Source organism: Acomys russatus, chromosome 30 (genome assembly GCF_903995435.1).
Source record: "Acomys russatus chromosome 30, mAcoRus1.1, whole genome shotgun sequence".
Lineage (NCBI taxonomy): Eukaryota > Metazoa > Chordata > Mammalia > Rodentia > Muridae > Acomys > Acomys russatus.
In genome coordinates, this window is record NC_067166.1 from 23,619,401 (window position 1) to 23,640,359 (window position 20,959).

Below are 20,959 nucleotides of genomic sequence, written 5' to 3' on the forward strand. Positions count from 1 at the left end.
TGTTAAGTCTCCCTGTCCCTCTTACTGTGGACACGTGCGCACTTGTCTGTTTCTGCGAAGGGCAGTGATCAACGTTGGGTGTCACGTCCATCGGAAGCCACTTATTTGTTTATTGACTTTTTGAGGCAGGCCGCTCAGTGAATCTGGAGCTACTAATTGCACTAAACAAAGCCTCAACGTCCTCACTGGCCTCTCCAGCGCTGGAATTAACCACGCTGCCACATTCGGCTTCCTACACAGTTGTGAGAAATTCAGGCTTATATAGGAAATGCTTCAGCAATGAAGCCAGCCATCTCCCCAGAGCCGCCCTACTCTCTTCTGATAACTTTATGATTACATTGAAAGACTGCAGGATAATGGAGGGTCATCTCTCCATCTCAAAAATCCTTAAACTGATCATGTCTGTCAAGGCTCTTTTATATTATCATTATTATTATTATTAATTTTTTAATGTAAGGTAACACTTTCTGCTTCCATCATTTAGGATGTGGTACCTTCAGGGTCGCCATTCAACTCTGACATGAAATCAACTACATTAAACAAACCGTGGGATTCCCGCCCCACATCTTTCACTTAATTCTTACCATCTCAGGGGAATTAAAAACAAAACAAACAAAAAAACAAAAACAAAACTTCTTTCAAGTCAGTGTACTGCTCAGACTTTAAAAGTCCCATAAAGGCTTTTTTATTGCATTAAGTATAGAACACCACCGGCCCTGTTTAGAAAACCTTCATTGTGCTCAAGTTTTAGTTACCAACATTAGATCTCATGCAAAAAATTGTCTAACATAGTCAAGTGCTACATATTCTTTTTTTTTTTTCTTTTTTCTTTTTTCTTTCTAATTTCTAAAATAGCCAGACCTTCTGTTCGGAGAAGCTGGAGAGGAAGAATCGCATCATTAATGTTCCACTGTCAACTGCCAACTGCGTGAGTGAGTGGCATTTGTAATGAATGGTTAGTAACAGTTCCGAGTAACCCCAAAAGACAAAGTCAGGGAACTACTCAAAATCGCAATGGACTTCCCACAAATGGCCATGAGCCTCTTGCTGTCTGTCTGACTCATCTCATCAACAGATAATCTGGGAAGGCTTGATGTGGGCCGGCAATATGGGTCAGCTCATTCATCTTTCCGAGGGGGCCTTTGTTAAGAGTGTGGTATGCCTCGCATACGAGGGACCAGGTGGCAAGCAGAACAGGCAAGTCCCTGCTAACCTGGGTGTCGCATTCTTGCCGGAAACAAGCAACAAGAACAACAAACGATGTATGTCAGGTGAGCACATTCGCTGCGGGAAGGGACAGGCAGTGGTGAAAGGGGGCGACGAGGTGCTCAGGCTGTGCCTGGGGACCGCTGTTCTGTGGCAGTAACGTTTAGTACAGACGGCAGGGGAGAGAACAATGTGGGCGTCGTGTGGGTGTTCCTTTAGCTGTTCTGGACAGCTAGAACGTCTTGTTGTTGCAGAAAATGAGGACACTCTCAAAGACTAATAGGGTCATTGTCAGAAGGACCCAGAATCAGCTTAAAAGGGTCCCCACTGATGAGTCCGAAGATAGCATGCTGGCCTTAAAGAGACATGATGCGTGTCAGTTGTTATACACCAAATAGATACTGGCTTTCTATTTTCTTGTTTAAGAATGCATGTGAGTCAACAGTAACATGCCTAAAACTGAGAGGGAAATAAAGATTTTTTTTGTTGTTGTTTTTTTAGCTGATGAATTAGTGACAGAATTAGAAACCTGTGACAAATTTCAGTACAAAGCTCATTCGGACGAGGTCATGAGTGAATGTGAAAGCCAGTGGGGGCAATTTTGTTAGTAGGAGATATTCACATGCAATCAAAATATCATCACCTCAGGGAGTGTTTAGTAAAGCAAGAGAGACAGGAATGTCGGCAACTTAAGACATAGAGCTTCAGGCCTCTCGATGAGGCCACAGGAGGACACCTTCCTGCCTGCTCCTGGGCTTCAGGCTTCACGGTAAGGAACGGTCTCTGCCCACTCTTGCCAAGAATCTCGAACCCGGGTCTGAGCAGGAGGGGACCACAGCACAATGCAGACTGCGGCCAGTGTAGTGGTCTGGTCCACTAGAGAGCGGGAGGCACACTTCAGCACTGTCAGTGTTCAGAAGGGGAGAGGTAAGGGGGAAAGGATGGGCTTACCAGCTAAAAGAGGTAGCGGTATCTGACAATTCAAGGGAAAAATCTGAGTTTTAATTGTGTCCTGGATTTAAAAAAAAAAAAAAAAAAAGGCAACTTGCAGGCCTTGGTGGTAGAACTCTTGCCTAGTATACACAACGCTCCAAATTTTGATGCCTGGCACCACTAGAAATAAAAACAAATATAAACAAAACTTTCATAGACAGCTGTACCTCCTTATAAAGGCACACATTGAGGTCCTTGGCATCACCTTTGTTATAATGCTCTGTTTGGAGGTAAAAATAACCACACTGTGGTTAAGAAGGAAAACAAACTTGTTCAGAGGAAATACATGCTGAAGTATTCAAAGAGTATGCATGTAGGTATCTGAAAATTACTTGCAAGTACATATAGCAGTTGAATGGGAAGAAAGAAAGGGAAGAGCAGACAAGTACGGTGGGTGTCAGCTGGTGAGGTAAAAGTGAGCAAAGCTGTTGACTGCACTATTCTTTTCATGTTTTTGGAGCTTTGGAATTTCTTTTCTTAATTGAAGAAATAAGAGAACATTCCAGAAGGAGAAAAATCATAAGCTACAACATACAAACCTGCTTAGAACAGTCAAGAAAAGGCAGTCCAGGAGCCTGGAGGGATGGCTTAGTGGTTAAGAGCACCGGCTCTTCTTCCAAACATCTTGAGTTCAATCCCTAGTATCAACACGGTGCCTCGCAAACATCAATAATGGGATCTGATTCCCTCTTCTGGTATGCAAAAAGGCAGAGCACTCATGTGCATAAAATATGTTAATAAATACATAAAATATGTACATAAATAAAGCAGTCAATGTGACCCATGCAAATGAGTGAGGGGCGATGGGAAACAGGACATGAGCCACTGGGAAGCAGCTGCTGGAAGGGTCTGAGCAGAGGAGAGTGTGCTCGCCTTGCCCAAAAGAGTTGGAGGGAGACACAGACAGAGGACAAGGACTGGGCTAGGCAGCAGGAAGGCTGGCGGAAGCTATTACAACCATCTGTGGATAACAGCTTAGACTAAGGTGGTGATTGTAGAGAAGGGGAGCGACACTCCAGAGTGGAGGCAACTGTATCATTTTCATTTCTCATTGTGTTAAACCACCCGGACAAGAAGCAACTTCTGGGAGAAAGGGCTTATGTGGCTCACAGTTCCTGTTCAAATCCACCACTGCATGAAGTCAAGGCTGTTAAGATCCAGGCACAGCGGGTCATATCACAACCACAGTCAAGAAGGCCCGAAGAACAAGAGACTAAGGCAGGCAAACTGGTGTTGAGCTCTACTATCCAGGAGCCCTGCCCAGGGTGAGGTGCTCTCCACAGTGGGCGAGTCTTCCCACTAATCCAGATACAGTCTCTCACAGTCACACACACACACACACACACACACACACACACACACACACACACACATACATACACACACAGAGTTCAATTGGACGACACACATCCCCGATGATTCTAAACGTCGGTCACATTGACAAAGCTGAGCATCACACACGGTTACCAGAACATCCCAAGCAGTCACACACGCAGACCCCCTCACCGATGTGCTTTTGCACACGAATGAAAAATTTCAAACGTAAGAAATTAAAGATGGCTTTTGAGCCAAGCAGTGGAGGCAAGAGAACTACTGTGAGCTCAAGGCTCGCCTGGTCTATAGACTGAGTACTAGGCCAGCCAAAGCTATGTAGTAAGACCCCATCTCAAAAAAGAAAAAGAAAACAAAACTGATAAATGTAATGACTTTGGAGCTCAGATCCTGGTCTCAGGAAGGTATAGGCAATTCTGTTATTTTACATAAAGAGCAGCGAGAAATCAATTCTGACGCCACAGTGAGAAATAAACATTCCTCTCATTTTGAGGTATGTCTATTAGTGTCTTATTGCCTGAAACCAGTGATGGAAACCAGCTGAGAGTAAAGCTCGTGGAAAAGGAAGTGGAAAAGCAGAGGGCTCCATGCAATGCAGCGCATCTCCCGTTCTCCCTGGGCCCATCAGCACAACCATAGCATGCGCATCACACCTCAGCATTCCCTGCCACACGCCATTGGAACAGGTAGCATCTTCGGCAGCGAGATTGAACTTTGCAGTTCATTTTGAATGCTGGGTTTCCAAGAACAACTGAACGCTGAGACGAAGAAGACAGAGCGAGCACTCATCTTGAAATGGTTCACGAATGTTCCCTAATAAATTCTCACAGCACCCCCTCCACCCAAGAGGTATTATTATCCACGTTATAGCTGAGAAACTTGAGAGGCCGTTTTTTTTTTTCCCCCTTCAGTTTTGCATTCATATGACTCCTCTAGCTGAGAAACCTCTGTGCTCGATTGTATCACCACTCTGTGCTTTCAAAGAATATCACAACTTCATTCACTCATCAACATGGTGGGTGTTAATGGCTGTATCCATATTTTTTTAAATGTAGGAAACATTTTTTAAATGATGTAGAATATGCCATTTTTATAGTCACAAAATGGAACATGAGACAGAGCCTTCTCTCTCTCTCTCTCTCTCTCTCTCTCTCTCTCTCTCTCACACACACACACACACACACACACACACACACACATACACACACACTCACTCACTCACTCAAATAGACATTTGACAAAATATCTGTCTCTCTGTGTCTTTGTCTCTGTCTCTCTGTCTCTGTCTCTCTCTGATTTATTGGCATGGTCTGGTGCTTTGTATTTGACTGTTAATTATTTCGCCTCACATATGCCAAAATGATGTTTGTAATCTTTGCCTCCAAATTATGCCTAATAGGCTGAATAAATGCCTACATACCTGGGCAGGATAGAAGTGAGGTAGGCTCGGCCAAAGTTCGCAGCCTCTGAGGGAGAAGGACCACGGGAGAGATGGAGAGATGGGAGTTGGGGGGGGGGAGGAAAAGAAGGAGAGCCTCCATGGGATAGGTAAAGGACCACATGGGCTGGGAGGAGTGACTCCTGCGAGTGGCGTGGAGAGGACTGGCCCAGATGGAAAGCATGTATTTATGGGGCCATTGGACGGGAAGTAGCCCAGATAGGCATGATTAAACCAAATGGCATGGGAAATGGGCTGGGTGGTAACAAGGTAGTTTAGAGGGTTAAAATGTGCCAAGCCCCAGGTAAAATAAGGTTTGTCTACAATCTATCAGGTGTCTGTGTCTTTTATTATTTGATAGCAGGTTAAATAAAACTACTGTTATAATTACAGATAGTAATGATAAGTAAGCATTAATAGCTATTTTATTAAATATTATTATTATTTATTATTATGTATACAGTGCTCTGCCTGCATGTACATCTGCAGGTCAGAGGAGGGCATCAGATGACATTATAGATGGTTGTAAGCCATCATGTGGTTGCTGGGAATTGAACTCATGACCTCTGGAAGAGCAGTCAGTGCTCTTAACCACTGAGCCATCTCACCAGCCCTATCAGCTATTTTTATTTTCAACAATACCATAAGAACAACTGGTAAGAGACAATGGTGAAAGCTTCATACACTAACTTCAACATAAAACCCAAGAGCAGAAAGTGAGCTCAGTGGAGAGTAGCCAGAATATCTGGGCCATGAAAGAGCTCAAGAATGGGCCAAAGGAAGGGCTAAGAGCATGTGGTACAAAGGAAGGGGCCTGGACACTCACAAATGGAATGGCACTCTTCCTTCAGTTACGAAGAGGACACTGTCCTAATAGGGCTCAGAGGAGCCTCCAAAGGTCACAGCAGTGGTGAGAACATTGTCACCATGGGCAGCAGAAGGCCATCCCAGCTAAGGGAACTGGCTCAGCTTGCAGCAGCCCAGACTTTGGAGCTTCTGGGACCCACGGCCTGGCTGTCAAGTGAACCCAACTTGACCCACATTACAGCATCTGTGTCTAAAGCAATCGTAAAAAGGTGAAGGGGGCAGAAAATGGAATAATGCATGCAGGACGAAGTGGTGGTTTTCCCTTAATCACAACCCCCCCCCCCAAATGGAATATTATATTCTGAAAACATAATTGCTGTGACTGCAAGTGGAAATTGGGGGGCAGAAAGGTGTCAGAATAGAGCAACGGTGCTCTGCAGCCAGGTGCTGGGGTGAGACCCACCGTAGAATATATTCTACACACTGGGAAATAGGAATAATCTGTAGTTCTCGTTTGGAGGGCGTCGAAGTGCAAGAAGAGCACTAACATTACAGCGTTGCAAAGGCAAACACGATCCGGACCAGGGCAAAGGGGGAAATGCTGTCTCCACAGACAAGTTCTCCCTGGGCCTCAAATGCCTCAGCTGCCAAACCAATCCAGTTCTCACCTTCTAGACGCAGTGTCCACATGTGTGAAACACCAAGAGCAGCGCCAGGCACAGGGTGAGCTCCCTACAAATGCTGGAAATTAAATCCCTGCACATGCAAACGCCTAGATTCCGGATTTTGGGGTTTGATTATTGTCAGTAGAGTAAACGGAAAAGTGAATGCGGAAATGTAAGCACGTGGTTGGAAAACATAATCACCAAGACAAATGGCCAGTTGCCTGGTCCCAGGGTCAGGAACATGCCTACCGTGATGCATGCAAACACAGAGGCCTGTACAAGGACTGACATTTCTGAGACTCCACTGTCCTCAAAAACCTTGCTTACCAACCATCTGACCTCATAAAACGTTGTCCCCTAATTAGATTGTGGGACTGTAAGGCAGATAAGCTTATAAGGTTATGATGCCCATTAATATATAATACACAAATATGTGCATATATATACATATAGTTAAGCTAGGTGTGGTAGCATATATCCGTAATCCCATCACTTAGGACTCTGATGCATAAGACCTCAAAAATTCAAGGACAGGAACTTGTCTCCGTAGCGCTACTATGTCCCAGTAGAATAAAAGGCACCATGTTTGTTTTCTGCGCCCTCACCCATTGTACATGCCAGATGACAACTGCTACCCTGCACTCATCCATCCCAGGGAACCCCAGAGAGCATCTCCGTCCTCCTTTGCATTCTTACAACTGCAGTCTCCCAGGAGTGACACCTGCAGAAAGCTGGCAAGGGTGGAGCAGCAGAAGTGCTAACCGGCTTGTCCACACTGGCCCCTGCCACCTCTTCAGTGACATCCGACGCTGCCAGCCTTCCCATGTCCTTCTGAGCCACGCCCACAAGGTTGGCACAGTGTGCACCACTAGGGTCATCTCCGTCTGGCAGAACCATTCTGCACAGAATGACTACTTCCCATAGATTTAGTACTACAGAATAATTCAGAAATAAATCTCAGGAACATAGAAGGCAGTTCATTAAACCATCACATTCACAAAAGCACAGGAACTTGTACCATAGGGTACAGAGAACTACCATCTGCTGCCAGCTTTTTCAGTTTTTTTTTTTTTTTTTTTTTTTTTTTTGCAATGTTCTCTCTAAAGCAGAAGAAGAGGCGGGGAGGAGGATAAAAAGACGAGTGGCTGCATTCATCTTAAGAGCGAATGAAACCAAAAGGGTGCAGTGGCTCTGCAGTCAGGTGACATTCTAGTGAGAAAGGGACACAGTGAGGTTCCCAGTGAGGAGGAGACACAGAATCAGAACATATTGCCACCCGCTTGGTAAACACTACGTCTGCCCTTCACCATGGCAACAAGTGAAGTGAAGGGAATCCGGGCAGCCGTGGATACCCAGCAACACTTCCAGCAGCAAGACAAACGGTCCGGCTCTCGGAAGGACCGCATTAGCTGGCACCGTTCTTAATGCCCACCTTGCTAAGGCGCTGCCTGCCTTTGTTGCCCACCACTCCCAGGAACAACACGTTGCACCGTTCTTGCTGCCACACGTCAGCCTCAACGACCAGAAGCCACCGTTCTTAAGCTGCCCCTGAGGTCAGTGATTTGCAGATGGAGACTCTACACACAGGTTCAGGGAGTTCACAGTGTCCTCAAGGTCACAATGCTTTGCAGGCTTAGAGGACCTCACCAAGACTCAAGCACCTCTCTAGTCTTTCCAGTCAAAAACTCAGATCCCTGCAGGGACAGTCAGCTGACATGAATGAATGAAGTGAAGTGACACATGCAAAAAAGCACGGAAGAGAAGGAGCCCGCAGACCAAGGGCAGCAGTGACCCACTCAGAGACAAAATGCTGTCAGAGAAAATACCGGCTCAGTAAAGGTCTTCAGCTCCTTATAGGAGCTCCACACCCCTCCAATCCCAGCTCTCTATTTTTTTCCTTTTGTGCGCACTTGCATATGCGTAGGACTGTGTGTGTGTGTGTGCGAAAATGGGGACACATGTGCTATGGCGCATTCGTAGAGGTCAGAGGACAACCTCAGGTGCCAGTTCTTGCCTTCCACCTTGTCTGAGACAGGGTCTTTGTGTTGTGTTTCTATTTCTTTCACTAGACTATCTGGCTGGTGACCTTCCAGAGGTTTCTGCCCTCTGCCATCCCCTCACAAAGATGCTGGGATTATAGACACATGCGCACCGTGACCAGTTCCTTTTTGTCGGTTTCCTTTTGTTTTTCGAGACAGGGTTTCTCTGTGTAGCTCTGGCTGTCCTGGACTCACTTTGTAGGCCAGGCTGGACTAGAACTCACAGAGATTGGCCTGCCTCTGGGATTACCAGTGTACGCCACTACCACCTGCCGTCACATGACCAGTTCTTTTTTTTTTTTTTTTTTTTTTTTACATGACGAGTTCTTATATGGGTTTTGAGCATTCAAAGTAAGGCCCTCACACTTGCATGGCAAATACTTTTACCCACAGAACTGCCTCTCAGACTCTGCTCTAGTTTTTCAAAAACACACTCAGCAACACGGACTTGATTTAGAATTTGGTATTGATGCCCTCAACTTACAATGCCCCAATAAAACCATATTTAATGTCCAGAACCAAGTACTGTCACGGCGTATCAACAGCATCAGTTTGCCTTTTCCCCTTCTTGATTGCAGGGCTGGCTAGGAACTACAGCTCAGTGCTGCTGCCAAAGCACAAAAGGACAAGATTACACATACCCAAAACTTGAAGTATGGCTTCTACTGAACACATCCACTTTTTTTTTTTTCAAGATAGGGTCCCTCTGTGTAGCCTTGGCTGTCCTGGACTCACTTCGTAAACCAAGTTGGCCTTGAACTCACAGTGATTCTCCTGCCTCTGTGTCCCAAGTGCTGGGATTAGAGGTGTGCGCCACCACGCCTGGCCATATCCACTTTTGTGCTATGGAAAAGTCAATATGCCCCTATTTTGGGCAAGCCATTGCAAACTGGGAAATGTCAGTACATGCTACCTTGTGTTCTGCATACTAGAAAGATGGTAAAAAAAAAAAAAGTGAAGTAGACTAGCCTTTCCCTCCAGAGTGTATATTCTTTGTATGAGACAGGGTTTTTCTGCGTAGCCTTGGCTGTCCTGGACTCCCTTTGTAGACCAGGCTGGCCTCGAACTCACAGTGATCTGCCTGCATCTACCTCCCTAGTGCTGGGATTAAGGGTGTGTGCCACCACACCTGGCCCCAGAGTGTATATTCTAATTCTCTTCTTCAGTGTGTCATGCCTTGGCTTCTAGAACATGTTTTATGCCCCTCACATTAGTCAGGTACAGTCACTAGCATAGCCTAGGGTTTTCCTTCCATCAATGCTGGTTCCTGGTCAGTGTTTATATATTTGACAATTGAAGCTTATGAAAGGAGCACAATTCAAGCTCTCTGTGATAAGGTATCAGACACATTGCTACTGAACAGTATGTCATGTCCTGAGCACAGGTTAACAAGTAACAATCAGGCCAGACCCAAGTCCTAGGCAATAACATGCCTCATAGTCACATGTTCAAATAGTATCCATTTATGGGGCCTCTCTTGTATCTATCAGAACTTTGGGGGACTAATGAAGACATGTGTGAACAAGTAGACAAAGTGTGTTCTCCCAGTGGAGTTTACACCACAGTCACACTGCTCCTCTGTGAAGTGGAAAGCAGCATGTGTGTTTTCAGTCATGGCTGAGAGATGAAGGACCTGGGACAAGCAAGAAGGACCAGAATACTGTAAGCACTGGAATCATGGGAAATTCTGAATTGCTATACTTGTCTCAGAAGTGGAGAGGGAAGGCATGTACCAGGGACACTCAAAAGTGCTCTCAGTTACACTGATAGCTGATAAAATGAAGTTCAGAATTAAATACATGCATCATTTGTCTATGAGGTAAAGTATGTGCTGGTATTACCTCTTTTCCCAGGCTGGCTGGAGGACTGAAAAACAAACAAAAAAGCTCAGAATTTAAGGACAGAAGGGCCTCTTGGAATACATAGCCTCATATTCTCTGTCAGAGCAGGGCTACAGTGTGCTGCTTGCCACATATAGGGGTGGGCATCTAGCCTCCCTAAAACTGATGGTCTAGGAAGAGAGTCCATCACATCTTTAGAAAACTTCCTGAGAAATTCTTCCTCTCGCACAGAGCCCAAAGTCACTTTGCTGGCACCTGGGCACAGCACTCCTAGGCCTCTGTTTCCCAGACAGACAGTTTCCTCGTCAGGAGAGCAGCCTTGGAGCTCGCAGCTTCATTTCTGGCCAGTCCCCTGGAAAGCTGACCGGGAGGAGCCCATAGGGACCTGCTGCAGACGGAGGGCTGACTCAGCTGTCAACAGAACCTGCCTCCAGGGCTTTACCATGAAAGGAGCAGAGTCTTCCACCACCACATTTAGAAAGTCCATGTCAGCACCTCAAAAGGGCATGACTGTCACTCTCCCCTACACCTTCATATCCACTCACAAGAAAGGCACAGAGGAGAAATCTGACCCATTGCAGCCCAAGGGAGAACAAAGTCATCAGTGCCAAGGTACAATAAATACTCTTTGCATTGGCATAAACACATTTAGATTCTCAGGACTTATAATCAGACAATCATTTTGGAGTACACTCTCAGGGACACTTATGTCCAAGCTGCCAATTATATAACTTTTTATAGAACAATTTTTGTGTGTTCCAGGGCTAATTCATCACCATTACATGGTCCTGCCTTCCCAACTCTATCTATGCTCTTAGGTTCCAGTCCAGCCTTCATGCTGGAACCCTTAGCTTCAATCAATCCTTGGAAATTACCTACTGTACACACCTCTCTTTTTCATCAACTTTGACTTCTGTGACGAAGCCTGCAACTTACCGAACCTGTTTATTCCTTTCCCTAAATCCAAGTAAGCCCGCCAGATTTCATTAGGTGTGACCAGAATGCCACATAATCTTAGTAATGGAATGTGCAACAGTTTTCACTGTGGTCCATTCCCTATAAACTCCACCAGTCATGTTTTTGCACCCAAGGCATCCTTGAAGGTATGTGCCATGGGTCCCTGGATGGAGTAGATCCTTTTCAAAATTCTAGGATGCTGAGTGATAAGCACAATTCTTTGTGTTTAAGCTGTCCCATTTCTATTGGATGGTTGATTGGTTAGCAGCATACTAGTTAATCCAGGCCTATTTCTCCTTCATTCATCTCTTCTTTAACAAACCTTTCTCTGATGTTTACTGCATTCCACGTGTTGAGCAAGGCACTTGGGAAATAAAAGAGTCTAAACGGAGGTCACAAGGTCTACCTACAGCAGATAATTAAAATTCTATTTTAATGTCTCCATAGCAGTGTGGATGTCTGAAGTCACTCACAGTGGAAAGATGTGAGACTTCAGTTTGCATCGAAGCTATTTAATCTCTCTCTCTTTCTGTTAGCATTTTCATCTGTAGACAGAAGCAATCCTCTTTGTGGCTGACAATTGAAGATAGAAACGAGTGAAAAGTTTTAGTTTGGTAGTCAAGGTTCCACACAGCAAGGTCCCAAATCAAATTAATCTTTTTTGAGATGGTCGCACGTATCCCAGGCTGGCCTTGAGATTGCTATGGAGCTAAGAACAACTCTGAATGTCTGATCCTCCTGTCACCATGACCAGCGTGCAGGGATTACAAATTGCACCAGCACTCTCAATGTTATGTGGTGCTAGAGATCAGATCCAGGGTCTCATGCATGCTGCTAAATAAGCCCGCTGCCAACTGAGCTACATCCTCAGTCCCTGCCAATCAAGTTTTAGTCCTTAGCAATCTATTAACAACTCTATGGTTTTCTTCCATTGCACCCTCCTAAAAGTCTATCAGCTCATGATTTTCAAGAAACTTACTACATTAGTTTGAGCATGTGTGAGTCTGTGTATGTGTGTGTGTGTGTGTGTGTGTGTGTGTGTGTACAGGGAGGTGGTGAGAAGGACATGTATGGTGTGTGTGTGTCTGTGTGTGTGTGTGTGTGTGTGTGTGTGTGTGTGTGTGTGCAAGCCATAGCATACATGTTGAGGTAAAGGACAACTTGCAAGTGTCAAATCCCTCTTTCTATCCTATGAGTCCTGGGGACCAAGTTGAGGCGATCAGGCTTGATGACAAGTGCCTTTATCTGCTGACCTGCCTCATTAGCCCAGCAGAGATACACTTTCTCACCACCTAGATTTTGCTCTTTTCTGTTTTTTGCCTACTATCCCACACCCGCTATGCTAAGCCTCCAGGATGTCTCGTGGTCCAGCTAAAGCACACTAGTTCCTAAACTTTTCTCCACAACACTCTAAAACACCACCATCCTCTGCTACCACAGCGTTCTGTCTGCCTGCACTTTGAGTTACATACTGGTTTAGGAAAGACATATAGATATGACAATGCAGAAAAAAAAAAAACTTCATTATCCCAAGAGCAATGGAATTTTCCAGATAGACAAAAACCATTTTGCTGTGTTTTAGGATCAGTATGATGCTTTATAAAAATTACTACATATAATTTTCAAGTTAAAATTCACTTTTACAGTAATAAACATACTCCTAACAGGACACGAGAGGCAAAGTTCAAAGTCATTAATTCCTCCCCCTAGTCAATTTTCCCTACTCATTTCCATTCAACCTTATTTTAGAAATGACAGAAACAAATACGTATGAAAAGATAGTGTATAATTTGAGGAGCCTTTTATAATCACCCATTCTAGCTACCAAATAATGAGATAGAGACTTTTTTTAAAAACGTTTTTGAGACAGGGTTTCTCTATGTATGGCTTTGGCTGTCCGAAGTCAACAAGCTTAAGGCACTAGAGCTGGGCAGATATTCCTATAATCTAATCTGCTGTGCTATTTCCCACCCACACATCCCAAATAATTTGCTATATTGGTCCTGCCTGGGCTGTTTCTGCTCCATCAGGCCAGTCCTCATGACTACGTCCTCTCTCTATTTATTCTTTTTTGTTCTTTTTTTTTTTCTCTCTCTCTCTCTCTCCTCATGGTCTCTACCTGAGAACCCTTGACTGGGAACGATAGTTCTGCCTCCTGTCCTCTCTTGCCCAGTTACAGGCTGACCAGTTTATTAGCCAGTCAGAGATAGCTGGGGAGCAATGTTTACACAACAATGAACAATGATCATGACAATGCCCACATCCAGACTGCAACCAGATTCTGGGCACAGAAATCAGCATCTAAAGCCAGAGTACATCAGACTAACCCCCAACATATGTAAAACTATGCAAATACCATCGAAAGATGATGTTAGTATTTTCAAGGCACTAGCCATGAATGAAAAAATGTGTATTCATTTGGTTATATAAAATAGATTATTTATTACTATGAGTAATTTAAGTTGCCCTTCCCAACTGAAAGTCAACTTCAACTAAAACATTGATTATGCTTTCTTCCTTAAGATTAAAAAGATTAAAAAGAAGGTTGTGTTCTCTGGATAAATATTCTGGTTAGACACATGGAGATAAAAAGATACCAAGATGTAAAGACACCATTAGAATAGATACAGCACAATACACCAATGTTTGTATTTTTTATCGTGCGGTCTTACAACAGGCTGCCAAAACATTCCGCCAAAGAGTAAGTGTTCAACTTGGCCAACTGCTGATGGCATTGTGGGATGATGGGACCTAGGAGGCAGGGCCTAGTTCACAGAGGCAGGCGGCTGGCCTCTAGGCCTCTTCCTGTCTCTCTGCTTCGTGCTGTCAGGGCATGATCAGTGGCGCTTCCCACCATCACGGCCCTCCTCATCACAGGTTCAGGAAGTGTGGCACTACACAGTGCTATCCTCTTATCTCTGGTGTTGAAAGTCACTTGAGACGATCAGCAGGTGAGGCAAAGTTCTAAATCAATTCACCTCCATAGTTAAATTAATTCTTTCTCTCAGATTCCATGGTAATGGCCTGAAACCAGGAGCCAGCATGCTTCTTTCCTCTTTCTCAGTTGTTTAGCTCAGGCATTTTTGTCCCCAGTGACAGAGAACACAAACACAGGTTTTCCCTAACGAACAGGGAAGAATGGACTGAAATTGGCCTATAGGCTCAGGGTATTCAGGTCAGAGTTTGAAAAAAGATTTTTGAAAAATACAAGCCCTTTAAATAAATAACTTTATCCCGTAAATCATAGTGCATCAAACAGTTTTGAGGACCAACAGTATTATATCACAAGCTGACTTAGGAAAATTTCCTAGAAACTGTAATAAGTTATATTATCCTCGGAGAGGGACCAAAACTTTAAAAGTAATCTTAAAACTGTTTCCTTTCTTTAAAAACTAATTCTTCACTCGGGAGGCAGAGGCAGGTGGATCGCTGTGAGTTCAAGGCCAGCCTGGTCTACAAAGGAAGACCAGGACAGCCAAGGCTACACAGAGAAACCCTGTCTCGAAAAACCCAAACCCAAAGCCAAACCCAAAACCCTAATTCTTTGAGAACTTCATACAATGTGTTTTGATCACATCCATGCCACCCCACTCAGGAGTCAGGGGGAACCCTGACTTCTTAGCCATGTCATTTCCTATGAAAACCTAGCAGCAGACATACAGAGGTCAGGCAAGCAATAACTCAAGACCAAGTGATGTTCCTAAGATGCACACACCAGTTCCCTCGCCGCACGTGGTGCCGGGAGGGCACCAATTCAAATGCAGGCTCCCAACTGTGGCAGACTGTTCCAGGACTCAGTGGGACCTGGGAAATCAAAAATAAAGCAGTCCTAACAGGCCCTGGGGTGCGCTTACCTCCAGAAGTGAAAGGCCAAGAGAGGACTACAAGGGCTGCCCGGGCTGGACGGGGTTGGACTCAGGCTCCTTGGAGTGAGACTGAAAGTTAAAATAACATCATTCCGAGTGGGAGAAATGACTGCAGGACAAACAGCAGAGCTCACTGAAGGGACTGTCCTCCCCTTGGGCCTGAATCCCCAGGACCTGATTACCAATAGCGCCACGCAATCATCTAATCACTTACCCTTTTCAGCTCTAGAATTCAGAACAAGAAGGTGGCTTCCTGCGGCAAATTACATTTTAGAAATGACAGCCGCCATTTTCATCTGAGCCTTTTTCTTTGTCACAAAGCAACTTGCCTGATATCGCCACAGCGATTTCTGCATCAAAGACAATCTACTGTTGTTTTATATGGAATGTACACTGGGTATCAGCTTTTCTAGGCTGAGAACCGCTGACAAATCTAGAGCAGAACTAGAGGGAAGCGGTGACCGGACAATGCAGATAAACAACGCAGGTTAAATCCTGAAGCTTTAAAAAAGCAGACGTTAACGTTTCCTTGTAAGACGGATGTGTTCCTAAGCACTCAATGAAAAGCAACTTTTCCTCATGGCAATGACCCAGTATTTTCCTTCCTCAGTCTCAAGGGCAATGATAAAAAGGCCTCTCACGCTTATAGTTATAATTTTAAAAAACTTAAAAAAAATTCTTACATGTATCTGCAGACCATTTTATACACCAGAAAAGTTTTCTTTCTTTCTTTCTTTCTTTTTTTTTTTTTTTTTCCAATTCAACAATCACTGGGCCATTGTAATTCTTGCTCCCCAAATTCATCCAAACCACCAAGCATTTTTTAGTAGCCAACTCTCAAATATTCATCACACACCGGTCAGAAAGATCCATTTAGCCTTTGTGATTCTGGCCCCATGCCTGCTCACTGGTAGAGAGGTAAAAAGACTCTTTTTTCATATGTTTGTATGTGTGTGTGTACAAGCTTGCCCACGTGGGTGCACATGTGGAAGCCAGAGGTTGTCTTTAAGATGTGGCCCTCCATAGCTCTCTGCCATATTTCTCGGGAGTCAGTGCCTCTCACTGAACCTTGGGCTTGTCATTTCTTTCAGCCTCTGGGGTCAGTTCACTTGTTTTCACCCCCACAGTTGTAGGATGATAGGCATGTACGTCCAGGCTTGCCCGTTCCATGGGTTCTGGGAACAGAATTCAGGTCCCTAGGCTTATAGTGGCAACACTTTGCCCCCTAGCCCTGGACAGGACATTAACAATTTTACTAATAGGTCTTATTTTAAGAAGGGGTTTAAAAAAAAATGGTGGAGTTGATCCTTGTCGATTCTCAATTATTTTTACATGGAGAATATCAGACAGGGGATTAGTTATTTGACTGTTAACTCCTCCAGGGAAGGGAGCAATAGTGATCACAGTTTCAGCACTGCTTTTCTACTGGATCACTTTACCTCAGAGAGCAGGGTCTGAGTATGAGGCTCTACAGCGGCTGTTTCAAGCCAGCTGCACCCTTCATTGGGTAGCATAGAGAATTTGAAACAGTAGCTAAAATAAAACTTAAGTGTACTAGTATTTGAAAGTGTCTGACACTGTCTTTGTCTACCATTGTGTGATTAATTGAGAGTTGGCTCTATGTGTCACAAACTGAAGTGTGATACTGCTCAAAACATTTCTATCTAGGTACTAAGGAATTCCAACAAAGCTTGATGGCTTCTAAAACCGTTCTCTAGTTTGATGCCAATACCTAGTAAGTTATGGAGCACTTCAGAAGTTGCTGATTTGAAAGGTACTGTACTTGAACTTAGCAGCTCATTGGAAACCTCTTAGGAATGCTCAGATACATCACTCATTTTATCTATGTCTCATAGAGTCTTATCTATCCTAATTCCTGTCCTAAAATAGCCATGCATGGGCCCTCACACCATGCTGGCTCCAGACAGAAACCTGTGTGACGTATTCTGTGAAGTGTTATAAAGCAGACATTACATTTATAAAAAGCAAAATGGCTTTATAGGGAGTAGAACGTTGTCATAAATTTCTGCATAAACTTATAGTTTGTTAGCTTCTAAAAATATTTGTTTATTTGATTATCTCACAGCTAGAACTTACATTTTAAAAAGTGAGAATCACAACTGCCCCTGTGTTCTTGAAGGATTCCAGACATAATCTGCAGGGAATGAAGGGTGCTCGTGCACTGTTCCAGAAATGCAGTGCCAAGGGAACAGACTCTCCTGAAAGGAGATCAGACTGTCTCAGGAAGACACTATTCTAGGCTTATTGGGTTTGTGAGCTGAGACCTCGTCATGTGATCTCCAAATAGTCACATTATATACATTGTGTATGTTTTTAGTAATGTCAGGGTTAGGGCTTCATTCAAAAATGTTAATATTTTTCTCCAGTGCCTGGATGCTGAAGTTACTCAAAGGCTAGTTTTCTCTTGACCAAATGCGAAGCTAGCCGTGTGTATTGTAATTTTACATTCCAAGGTAAAACAATGAAAGTAAATGACATGAGACTACTTCCATGGTGTGGAAGCATAATGCTGAATTTTTACTATCTACGTTCCCCAGGTGAGAGCAGCAATCTAGATGCACCATGACGTTTACCACACAGAGGAGGAACATCTGATACCCAATCACAATCCAGGGAACCCCATACTCAGCTGATTCTTGTGGCCTGTGTCATCACGAGCAACTTCATAAGACCTGTGCCCTCTTACCCTTTCAAGCATAAAACAGGACACACGCAACAATCAACTGAATGGATTAAAGTTATTCTAAGTGCCTCCTTCCTTGTATTATGGACAAGGTGGTTTGAAAATGAAAGGAGGAAGTACTTAGTGTGAAATGAGATTTTTGATATTCAAAGGGAGCAAGGGTACATGACTCCAAACCAGGGGTACACCTCCTGACAAAGAGTAATGCTTCTGGTTCTACACCTATAGCTGTGGGTGGGAGGGACGAGAAGGTAGAAGAATGCATGCCCATCAATAAAATATTCCAACAAAAGCATGACACTTAATGCTCCCATTATTCGTGGGTCAGGCGGGAAAATCAACTATGGCAGTGGGTAAACATTAATTCTATGTCCACTATGGAAAATGCTACACCTAGCAAGAAGGCTGTGAGAGCCCTCTAACTTTTTTATAAGCGATCATTTTATTTGAATAAAATAAGCATAGATTTTTAAGGGGAGGGATGGTTTAAGAACTATTCACCAGAATGTTGTACATTCACTTATGTATTAATTTAGAATATAATTTCTCTTGCACGGAGCATCTACAGAACTCAATGATGGAATAATGGACACTTCTTGATGGGCATATAAGAGGCAGACATAGCTCTCTCCCTGAAGTGTGATATTATGGAGGATATACAGATTTCACAAAAATATAATACCCTATCTGTGCTGTAAATGACATAGATATTTATATTTTCCTACCAGATTAATATTCTACTGTTTATTCCTTAAAGTGTGTCAGTGCAGACTTGCTCACAGCTTCTGCATCTTCGACTAACAGATTTAAAATAAAAATTTGCTGACACTTCCTGCATCCCAGATGTCTAACTTCTGCGCCACAAATTTGATGTGGACATTTTCACGTAGCTGCATCAAATCAGAAGGCAGTAAGATGCGTTCATGGGTTAAAAAATAAATAAATAAAAATGAAGAAGAAGAGGAGAGGGGGAAAAAAAAACTAGCTAAGCAAACACAGACCTTAACTAGGTAAACACATTGCATGCTATGGCTGGAGACTGCAGAGAGGGTTCTGAATGTTGTTCAGGTCATTAATATTCGGCTGCACTGATGAAACACGGATCACACATCTAACGACTGTCACAAATAACCCTTCTCCTGCATGCTCACCCACCCTGATGTTTCCTATTATTCAATGCAGACAGGGGCCTTTCTTCAGAGGCAGGCATTATGAGCGTAAACAAACAGTAAGAGAAGAGAAAAGGACAGCTATACCATGGCCTACTGATGCATTCTTTCACAATGAGCTGTTAAGATGTTTCCAGAATTGAGGCTCAGCAACTTTAAATATGCAGCAGCGGCACCTACCCTCCGACTGCAATGCAAAAAAAAAAAAAAAAAAAAAAAAAAAAAAAATGCCGGGTCTGGGTTTTGCACATCAGCTGGAACCAAATGCCATGCATTTAAAACATGTTCCTCTACCTCACACTGCAGTGCTCTGAGGCTGTCAGTACAAACAAATGCTAAATAGCTATTGGTCCCCCGGAAAGAGAAAGCGAGTGCCATGCAGAAAGCATTAAAATATTAAAACACAGACAATACTTACTCCAAGGTCAGCCCCGGAATCTGTAGTCTTTCCCGCTGGGCTTTCATGGTTGTTATCTGTTACCATGCTCTATTGTAACCATGACACACACACTCTGCCAGCGTCCCAGCGATGACAGAGAGCCAAAAGGAGCCTCTCTAAAGGACTGGACTAACAACCTCTCAAGGGGGAGGGCGATCCTGTAAGTTTGGGTCCTTCCACCTCCAGCGGAATCAAGAGCTGTCAGCTGCTTTCCTCAGGTTAACAGTGGTGCGCACTGCACTGGTTTCGTTAAAGGAACGATGCTCGCAGCTCTGCATATCAAGTAATTGGTTTCTGATTTTTTTTTTTTTAAAGAAAGTCGCTACACTCACAGACCCACTTTTTACCTCAGTAAAATGAAGAGTCCCTTTCACAGTGCAGGCTGGGGGAAAAAATATAAAGCAACTGTATCACACACAAGAGAGTTCATTTAAGAAAAATGTCAGCTCCCCCTCCCCACACAGCAACCCTGTGACACTCAGGGTCTGGCTTTGCCACCCCTGGAAAGCTAGGCTTACTCTCTCTCCCCTTGGAGTTAACAGCATCGCTCATGGTCCACAAAAGATGAAGGACGGTGCCTGGTGGAAATAATTAGGTTCTTTTTTCCTATATATGGCAATCACCAGAAAGAGGAATAAACTAACTGTACTAATTTGGGGGAAGTTGAACTCTGTTTTAAAGCTGAGACTTGTGTGAACAGGCACAACGCAGCGGTGGGAAAGTACCAACTAGGAATGCGAGAGACAGGAGCGTGTATTCTTAGATCTGCAAAGCTGGTTTTAAAGAAGACCTCAGTGTACCATACTTTACAACAGCAATCTAATATGAGTTAAGAAGGAAAGAAGCAGCACATCTATTATGAGCTAGAAACTTTCATCCTGTGTTTATTCAAGGAACACAGTTTTTTTTTTTTCCACAGTATTCCAAACTTGGAACTAACTGTATTTCTATTGTCGAGTATCAAGAACGTATCTGAGTCATTTCCTCTGATGCATTTTAAAATGTTTCAAAGTTTGGCAACCACTGGTTGGTTGAAAAATTTAAAAAACACCAGAAGGAAAAAAAAAATCCTAACTTTCTTCCCTCAAGAATTCAAATTTTCTAGTACTACAAGGCCACATGCACACATACCTGCACACCTGTAAACCACCCTAGGTGACATGGCATGTTCTCACACCATCCTAGGTGACGTGGCAGTTCCCACACCGCTACATTCCAAGACCGTGAGCCATATGCCCTCTTTTTGCAGGAGCGCCTGGTAAGGTACACAGACTGTGGTAGTACCTAGGCTAGACGCTGGACCATTTACTCGTGCCATGATAACTGTGCTCGGGACTGTGTCCTACACAAAGGGCCAAGAAGGAAAGCAGAGCTGACGGCCTCCCATACATCTGACTCCACTTGGCCCCCACCCATTTTTTCACGTTTCTTCTGGCATTACCTTCTTGCAGCAACTGTTTGTAACTCTTTGGAACTGAGTCCAGAGGAACAGAGATTTGTGTT

At 43.9% G+C, this 20,959-nt stretch overlaps 1 protein-coding gene across 2 annotated transcripts in view; it reads right to left on the bottom strand.

Annotated features, from left to right (window-relative positions):
- Positions 1 to 20,959, bottom strand: part of Mast4 (microtubule associated serine/threonine kinase family member 4) — a 612,814-nt gene that overhangs the window by 200,384 nt on the left and 391,471 nt on the right. The window lies entirely within an intron of this gene.